This window comes from Leopardus geoffroyi, chromosome D2 (genome assembly GCF_018350155.1).
Source record: "Leopardus geoffroyi isolate Oge1 chromosome D2, O.geoffroyi_Oge1_pat1.0, whole genome shotgun sequence".
Classification (NCBI taxonomy): domain Eukaryota; kingdom Metazoa; phylum Chordata; class Mammalia; order Carnivora; family Felidae; genus Leopardus; species Leopardus geoffroyi.
Window position 1 is genome coordinate 15,904,833 of NC_059334.1, and position 9,601 is coordinate 15,914,433.

The following is a 9,601-nucleotide window of genomic DNA, read 5'->3' on the forward strand; positions in this document are numbered from 1 at the left end:
AGTGTGAGTGTTCATCAGATGGCATCCAACTGTCCACCTGAGCTGGCTCAGAACTCTAAACTCAGGGACTTGAGGAGTTTAAGTTGGCATGGGGAGAGGGTGGGCAAGGAAGGGGGTGTGGGTAGGCACAGGGAGGGAGGGGTTTTCTGGGGGGGTGGGCATAGGAAGGAGGGGTCTGGATGAGGGAAGGGGTGTGGGTGGGCAAAGGGAGGGAGGGGCTGGATGAGCGAAGGGGTGTGGATGGGCACAGGGAGGGAGGGGCTGGGTGAGGGAGGGAACAGGTGAGGGTGGATGTGAGTCCTCTCAGCCCCAACCCTCCCGATGGGACTTGGGCTAACCAAAGCCTTCACTTCCATCACCGCTGGCAGCCTAGGGTCAAGGTGTAGCTCGTGACCATCAGCAAACTGAGCAACCCAATGGCTCTTGTACCCTGGCTAGACTCACTCCCTAGCCCGTGATGGGACTCTTGCCCCACAGGCTGCTTGCCAAGTCCACCTCTGGGTGTGAGGAGTGGGTCCTAAAGCCCCCACCTTTGGGTGTACCAGGAGCTCCCCTGCAGAAGGGCGGTCTGCGTTCGCTGACGTGTAGCTGTGGACGGACCAATTCCTCCAGCGAAGAAGTGAACAATGAAACAGAATTTTTACATCTTTTTGGCCTGGGCTTGAGCACTGTCTGTCCCCCATTCCTGAGGACGTGGCTGGGATGCCTGCCCTGGTCACCGAGCAGGGCTCAGGGAGACCCAGGGCTTAGGGCACCAGCCCCCCTGTGCTAGCCCGGGGCTATGGACTCATGGTTGCCTCAACTTGCTGCTTCCGCGGGCAGTCCCCGCTGGGGACTGGGTGACAACAAAGACCTGGGGCCAGCCAGCCAGCCTGGGTTTGATCCTGGCCCTGTCCCTGTCAGCCACGCGACCTTGGACCAGTCATCTTCTTTAAGGGTTTGTTTCTTCATCTGTAAAACTGGAGAGAAGAATAACTCCATCCATGTCCTCGTAAGGCATCAGTGAGCTACTACATCTGCAATTATTAGACCTGTACTTGTCATGCATTAGATGCTCGAAATGAAGTGTTGTAATTAATGGCGTTATTAATGGCCTTTTGTAGTGCAGATGTCTGCCCCAGCTGTGTTTAATGAGCCCCCTAATTTTTTTCAAATGCTAATAATACATTTTATTTAACCTACTATGTCCAAAATATTATAGTGTAACATGATATTTTTAGTGGGCTCACACATACATAAAATTTACCCTGTTAACTATTACAGCAATGGCATCGGGTACATCCCCGGTGTTGTGCAACCAACACAACTCTCCAGCCCGTAGACTGTTCTTCATCTTCCCCCACCGGAAAAAAGCTTCTGGAGTCGTCCTGTCATCCTTCCGCAGGGGCCATGCTAACTCTCTCTGTACCGTTTTCAAAGGACGTGCTGCCCGAGGGAGCACCACAGCGGGACGTTTTCAAGGGATTCGCTGGTGTTCTGAAAGTGACCAACATGTGTGCAGGTAGCAATCTTACGAACTAAGGTTAACAAAGGAAACCTAACACGAGTTTTTCACACCAAAAAAAAATCTTCTTCAGAGACTCCGCATCCGCCGGCGTGAACCTTGCACGCACAGCTTCCCGAGGCAACTCAAGCTGGAACATTTTCATTTTTACCGGCCCCGTAAGCTGGCCTATCACCCATGTGCCTTCTCATAGAGTATATTCCTGATTGATCGGAGGCACTGCGTCAATAGATTCTTCCCAAACATATTCTTTCCGCAGATCCGAGACCTGAGTCCTCTGTAGAGACATTTTTAACTGTCTATTATAGACATGGTCATTCAATCCCAGATCAGAGTTAAACAAGGCTACACTTGTTTTCAATTCTTCCTGGGCCACACGACTATCTTAAATTTGGCTCAGGGTAGAAAAGGATGCCTGAGACAGGACTTGGGGATCAAGTCCCACCCAGGGCTCGCCTCTGGGTGCATAACCCCACCTCCCTCGAAGCTGGCTGTGGCCGTGTGACTTGCTGGGGCTGAAGGCATATGAGCAGAAGTGACCTTGCCCCAGTCAACTCTGAAACTCTGTGTGACGCTGGTGGTCATGAAATGATGGAGCCCCCATCAGCCTGGGTCCCTTAGCAATTACGAAGAGCAGAAGCCCCTTGCTATTCGGTGCTGGACATGTAGTAGAAGTAGAAATCGACTTCTGTGGCTTTAAACCCCTGAGATCTGGGGATTAGTCATTACAGCAGCCTGCACAATCCTAGCCTGACTAATATAGGTTCTGAGTAAGAAACATGAAAAATTTGCTGAATCACCAAAGGCTTTCTTCCCTTCCTCCCGTAGCTCCAAACTTCCCCCCTAATCGCACCACCACCAACTAAAAAACGTCTGGAAAAAAAACGTGTTGGGCACAGTTCTAATGTGACTAGTTCTTTTGTTTCCCCGCTCTGATTTAGTGATGGAATGAGCCTGTAAAGCTGACTATTTTGAACTTATGATCCTTCAAGGTACCATAGTTCTTAGCGGGTGGCAGTGTCCGAAAACCTGTCTCTGGATCTTGTTCAAGCCATTCCCATGTCATTCTCACTTGACAGAGGTATTTTGAGGCTGAAGAATGATGTGCTTCATTTTCGGGGTGGGGGGGGGGGGTTAGAGGAAGCCCAGTCTCCTTTCTCATTTGAAACGGCAAGCTAGACACTTTCCAAAGGTGAAGCCGTGAACAGAGGGAGGGCTTTGGGGGATTCCATCCACTTAGAAAAGAGGGAAGGAGAACCTTTGGGAAACCGGAAACGGACACACGAAATAGTTTGCATTCAGCTCTCGGAGGTCCACGGCACTCACGCATGCAAGGCTGGTCCTTTGCACGCCTGGCTTTCTGCTCTCCAAAGTGCTCTTGTGCCATAAGGAACAGGAGCTCTGTCTCTTCGTGTGCCAGCTTGGAGAGCCAGGACCTAACTGCAAATAACGTAGCACATGTGCAGGACTCTTAGAAGCTTCATGTGAGCCCCAGGCTTCCTTAGCTGAGTTTCCAGAACAAAGAGCTTGGGACCCAGCTAGGCGGCACTGGACTTAGTCCAAAGTTGATGGCGCAAGGCTGGGGGGCGGGGGTAGGGGAGGGGGGAAAGGGGGCGGGGGGGGGGGAGGGGGGGAGGAAGCAGTTTGCTTTTCTCCTCTCATTCTGCAAGACGGGACCACAGCTTCCCTTATCCTTTATGAGGAGATAAGAAGAGAAGAGAAGAAGGAGATGAGAAGACTGGAATTCACATCAGTTCACAAATTCATCATCCAGCGTACAAAGAGAAGCCATGCATGGGAAGCACTTCTGTTCTCGGGAACCTCCATGGCTCCGTGATCGTGAGCACAACACAGGAGGGCAAGAGCTCCCTCGCGTGAAAAACAGTTGCAGCCAAAAGCCGTCCTGGCTTGGCTGAGAATCCTATTACAAGCCCAAGACCCTACCCTATCGTGTAAGCAGACTAAACATTTACTCATGCATTCGACCGACACTTCAGCACCCACTTGTGTGTGCCAAGCTGAGAACAAGGTACTGAACAAGAGACATTTTCTGCCTTCAAGAAATTCAATCTCGTGGAAGATAAATGCAGGCGAATAGAAAATTGCAAGATAGCGAGGTTAAAAGCAAATGATGGGCCGTCAAAGAAAGGACAGCAATTCTGAGTCACAGGAAATGACACAACTCTTCTGTTGTATAATTTAAAGAATTCTGAGCATGTTCATAGAATCCACGAGGTTAAATGATACCCTTTCACAAATATGACGTACAGGTCTCTACGTTTCATGGATTATTACTTATGCATTCATTAAGATATTCATGAAAACAATGAAATGGTGTTTTAAGAGCAGATGCTGGAATGGGTTTTCGGGGTTCAGAGTTGTGGTCTGTTTTATGCCAGTGACATCAACTCCCTGTTAGTCGACACTATTCAACAATCCGCCCAAGGCAGGCGTCTTCAATCAGGGTTCTGGAACAACGTGCTGTGGGCTTGTGTGGGGATTAGCGCAAGTGGAACCTTAATTTGGGGAGGGTGACTGCCAAGCGGGACTGGCCACGCACCCCAAACCACCTTGGATGGTCATATCTTTGAGTCTACATTTGCCTTTTGGGAGCCAGGTGAGTGCTGGCTGGACAAAAGAACTCCCCTCCCCACCTATGGGTGCTGTAAGCAAAGCTCTGTCCAGGCGTCCTGACCCCTCGATTCGTTCTCCAAAATGCCTGCAGTGAGAGCCAGTGTTTCCCCAACCTTCTCCAGCCAGGGGCAGGGCGTCCTTCCGGGGTCCTGGTTTCTCCAGGATTCGCTTCGTGGCTCCTTGGTCCCTGGGTGCTGTGGCCAGTGCCTGACGGTGGGTTTTCCTACTTTCTCAAACCCAAGAGTGTCATTGTGATCTGAAAGTTGTTCTAGAAACCTTGCCCTTTTCTCCTCCACTAGTGTGTGGCGAAGTATTTCTGCAGCCGTGTTAAACTTTTACTGACAAAACACTTTGGCCTCATTTCTACTAGCTTGTCCTTAAAGCACCTTTGGGAGGCGACTCAATATTGTTCCTTATGCAACACGGAAGTAGCCTGCCTTAGGACTTAGCGCTTGGCTCTAGGTAGGTGACCGTGTGAATGCTAACGCAGAGAGCAGGAGAACACAGAATGCTGAATTTCTTTTCTCTTCCAGGGCTTCAAATCTAGTTTGGGAAACCAAACATTTGCAAATTATAGAAAGACAAAAAAAAAACAAAAACAAAAACAAACAAAACAATTTCACCTCATGAGTAAATGAATAGTCCTCTCTGTGCCCACTGCCCTCACGGGGACCCTCAGACATGGGACCGATATTCTGATTACATGGCAATGTTGTGCTCGTCTGTCTTCTTATGGAGGTCAGCCCGCTGAGGCTAGGAACCACGTCTTTTCAACTTTGCGTCCCCAGTGCCTGTCCTGGTGACTGTTATGTGCTTGGTGTTCTAGAAGTATCTATTGGATCCTGAATTTGTGGAGTGCTGCTGGGGTGGGATCCACTTCTTCACATTGACTGTAGTCACCAAAAGTTTTGTAAAAGTTTTCATCCAGTTACTTAACCATTCAGAAGTCTGTTGCACATTGCTGGGGCGCCTGGGTGGCTCAGTCGGTTAAGCGTCCGACTTCGGCTCAGGTCATGATCTCGCGGTCTGTGAGTCCGAGCGCCGCGTCGGGCTCTGTGCTGACAGCTTAGAGCCTGGAGCCTGCCTCGGATTCTGTGTCTCCCTCTCTTTTTGCCCCTCCCGTGCTCACACTCTGTCTCTTTGTCTCTGTCTCTGTCTCTCTCTTTCTTTCTCAAAAGTAAATAAATGTTTACCAAAATTTAAGAAGTCTGTTGCACATTGTTGACGACAAAGAAAAATGTGACTATCACAGTGTTAATATTAGCCGGCAACTCCCCAGGCTCCAGGAAGTATCCCTTGAACACTGCTCAGGGTAATAGAATGGCCAGGACAGTTTTGTTCATCAACCATTGGGTGGCCTATATATTTTGTGTGTGTATGTATGTGAATGTGCACCCATGCATGGGCATTCACATAGAGAGATCTATATGTGTGAATATAAATTTATGTACGTATATACACTCACACGTATACCCCTGTATAATGTGATTTGAGGAAATACGGAGACAGCCTCTATGAAAACTAGATTTTCCTGTTACCTCCCCCTAGCCAAGGGTGAACATGAGGAAAAGAAGGGCTCAGGAGGAAGAGAAGGGCTAACAGAGTCAGGAAACAGGTGCTTGAGAGCCAGGGTAGCATCCCGGGAGAGGAGACCAGGAAGAAGATTCCAGAGTGGAGTGCCAAGCTATGATCCCTCGCCCCAGATTCCAGAGACCCGATGGCAGGGGTTGACAGCGATCCCGTATACTTAGAGGACCCTGGATGAAGAGGGTCCGAGAGGCTGACCTATGTGGGTGGCTGAGCGGGTTCGGTAAGCCCCAGGGTGCACCCACCACCTGCTACAGCTGCTAGGTCAGAAGTACTGACAGCCTCGCGGGGCAGGGCTCCTTGCGAGTGTCTACAGAGCCGTCGAAAGCACATGTTTGGAGTTGACGGAACCTCCCTCAGTGCAGACACCAGCTGTGCCCTCCGACAGTTGGGAATTAACTCTGACTGTCCCCCGTTTTAAAATGGACCTACTGCTCGACCTCATAGGTTATTGGCACAATTCAAAAACAGGACACTCAATACGGTGCCTGCCACATAGGAAAAATGTAGGACAGGATAAATCATAAGAAAAGCTAGCACTGAAGGGGAGGCGGGTCATCGGAAGCTATCTGGACGCTCACTGTAAACAGCTGAGATGGGGCTACGCTGGGCCAGCCAGGGAGTCTTGGGAGATGCTATTTCACACCGATTCACAAAGACTCCTGGGAAGGATAAAGTCCTCCGTTTCAGCAGGTATGTGAACCGTCGTTTGAAAGTACTTTTCCTGAGAGCTGGTCTTGATTAAAAAGGGGAAGAGAAATGAGAGTGGATGAGGGTAATTGGATGGGGGTGATATCATGGGAGGAACTGCAAGTTACCAGATGTAAAGGGCTGTCAGAAGAAAAGGCGGGCTGCGAATAAGCTCCTCCCATTCCCCCATGGTGCTGCGAGGCACAGACCCGGCCGGACTTGGGCTGTTCTCCTGTCCTGCCCCATTTGACCATGAGTAGACATGACCAACAGTCATGATTCACTTTTGCTAGGTCATCAATTCCTCGACGGCACAGTTAAATCCAATCCTTTCTTTCTTTCTCTGCTCCCCAGATGTTATTCAGAATACCTCCATTCTCCCTAATTTTCTTTTTCCGTGTTGGAATTAGGACTGAATAGATGGAATGAAACCAACTTGAATCTCCATCAACTCGGGAGTCAAATCTTAGGATGTTTTCTTACAGACCGTAATGAAAAAGCCAAACTTCTCGAAAGACAGTTATTCTTGGGGTATTTCTGATTTATCTGGAGCCAGAGAATTGAAGACATTTATAAAAGGCAGATTTCTATGGGAAAAAAAGATTTTTTTTTTTAATCATCCCTTTACCTGAGAGCCAGATTGTGTTTAGAATGTGCAAATTGGAAGCAGATTGAGTAAGTTCTGCTTATGGCTTGGGCCTTTTGAAGTTGAGAAAAAGCCCAACTATGAACCAATGGATTTGTCCGCTCTTAGGAGGCTTATCTGTCATGAGCTATTATCTTATACTGAAGTAACAAACACGTCTTGCCTACTGAAGAGAGAGGTATGGAGTTCTGTAAACTACCAAGAGGATATTCACTCGGGCAACATATCCAACATATGTACTAAGAGGAACCAGTTCCCTGAGATCATAATGCATTATCTGTGCTAACCAAGCTTGGAAAAATACCAGATTAAATGAAATAAACTCAGTTTCTTTTCCTTGGGAATTTCAGTCTTTTATCTAAACTTAACACACGTAGTTAAGCTTCCTTCACTGTGATTTTTCAAGGGCGAGGAATCGCTATGTAGCATTTCCTGAACTTACTTGACCACGGGGTCTTTTCGCAAGTTGGGAAATTTTGCACAAAAGTTACTCATCAGTCTAGTGATGACGGTTAATGCATGGGAGCTACTTAAAATCATAATACATTTACTAGCATTCTAGAATCTTTTGCCTTCAACTCCGTGGGAGACAAAAACTCATCGCTACTTCTAGCAAAATTAACTGCCACTTCTGGGAGTCAATGGAACATAAAACCTGCATGATTTCTGGTAGAAGATATAGAAACAACACATAAAAACAACTCTTTTTGGGTCTGGTCTGTGGATGGGATGCATAGGACCCCACCCCAGAGCAATGGTTTTTCTCCGTTGATCTCAGCCTGTAGAGACACCTGATAGCCTGAAATCCAAAAGGTAATAATTTCCATTACATCGATTAACGTTCATTTCCATCCAAAAGGAGAAATGCAGGATGATACAGATTCCTGACTCAAGAATAGAAGCCTCCAGCAGGACGCCTGCACTGCTCAGTCGGTTAAGCATCTGACTTCGGCTCAGGTCATGATCTTGCAGTGCGTGACGTCGAGCGCCGTGTCGGGCTCTGTGCTGACAGCTCAGAGCCTGAAGCTTGCTTTGGATTTTATGTCTCCCTCTCTCTCTGCCTCTCCCCGACTTGTGCTCCATCTCTCTCTCTCTCTCTCTCTCTCAAATAAATAAAATATTAAAAACATTTTAACAAAAGACTGTAAGCCTCCAAGATGATGTGCATTTGGGTGCTCTTGCCCAAAGATTTAGAGACACTTAGATCACCAGTATATATTGCAAAACAGTGAACACAGGTAACCTGTGCATGCTTACACACTGTTCCAGGCTCTGATGAAGATGAGAAAAGCAAAACCCAGATATGCTTCCCACTGGAACAGGAAGAGTTGGGGTATGAAGCTCAGTACTTCTGATTCTCCTTTCACTGAAAGTAGAGCTTTTTCACTTACAGTCAGCTCACCACAAGTTAGAGACTTCTGTAAAGTAAGACAATTAGAGTATGTCTCTTAATTTTCTGCTCATTGGACCACTTTGCTGCAACTCGATGGGCATTTTCCTAGGCAGCCTCTCAATCTCATGCATAGTAAAGGCTGCTGGAGGGAAAAACAAAGAGATAAAAGTTTGCTCTTGAAGAGAACCAAATCGAGAAATAAATTATATGGAGGCACTTATGCTGTTTTGTGGGGCGGGGGGGGGGGGGGGGCGTGGTGTGAGTAAATAACACAAGAGAAATACAAATAAGTTACTGGTATGGAGAACAGAGAGATTATTTCACCTGTGGAAGCTGAGTTCGTCTTTGAACATTGGGTGGAATTTTACGATACAAAGGAAGAAGGTGTTGCTTTACCGGCCTCTAGCGTAGGACTGGGGTTAGAAGCAGGACATCACTCGTGACTGACCAAACCAGCCCGACAGACAAAGGGGGCTCCGGTGACAATCCTCAGGCACCGAAATGGGAAAAAGAGAGCTGGGGAGGGAGGTAACAAACTTGAAATCGCGGAACTGGATCCCAAACTACAAGCTGCTTGGGACCGATGAGGCGCAGGGGACGAGCACATAGCAAGCTGAGTAGACAAAGAGAGAAGACAGCCTGGCATAATTCTGATGGCTTGCTTGGAGTTCCTGGTTTGGTCTTGACTTTAAGGACCTGGCTGCATTCCTCCCTGTCTCTACGGCACCTTCAAGGTGCCACGGGGAAGCGACAGGGCGAAGGCAGAGTGAGGAGAGAAAGGCCAAAGGCCTGGAGACCGCCTGTGTATTCAGGGATCGGTGAGTAACACACTGGGCTCAGTCCCCCTCTGCTCTAGGGACAATCTGGATATGCCTCTGAGTGAAAACAGTGAAATGACAGAGCAGAACCCAGTCTCTGCGGAGGGGACGACCCTCTCAGAGGTCAGGCCTCTCCTATTATGAGCCAAGCAACCCCAAATGCCTCCTCCCAAGTGAGTCTTCTCCGGAAGAAACTGTCCCTGTCGTGCAGCGAATGACCTTGACACGTGGATTCTGAATCATTTCAAAAATGGAATGCTATTTTTAAGGACGCGAAGGGCTGGTCCTGAGGGAAATTAAGGATGGGAGGCCTGGTAGAACCATCCAGA

General features: G+C 48.3%; 1 pseudogene; it reads right to left on the reverse strand.

Moving 5' to 3' along the window:
- Positions 1-1,346: 1,346 nt before the first annotated feature.
- On the reverse strand, positions 1,347-1,439 carry LOC123577596 (annotated as a pseudogene).
- Between the last annotated feature and the right edge of the window lie 8,162 nt (positions 1,440-9,601).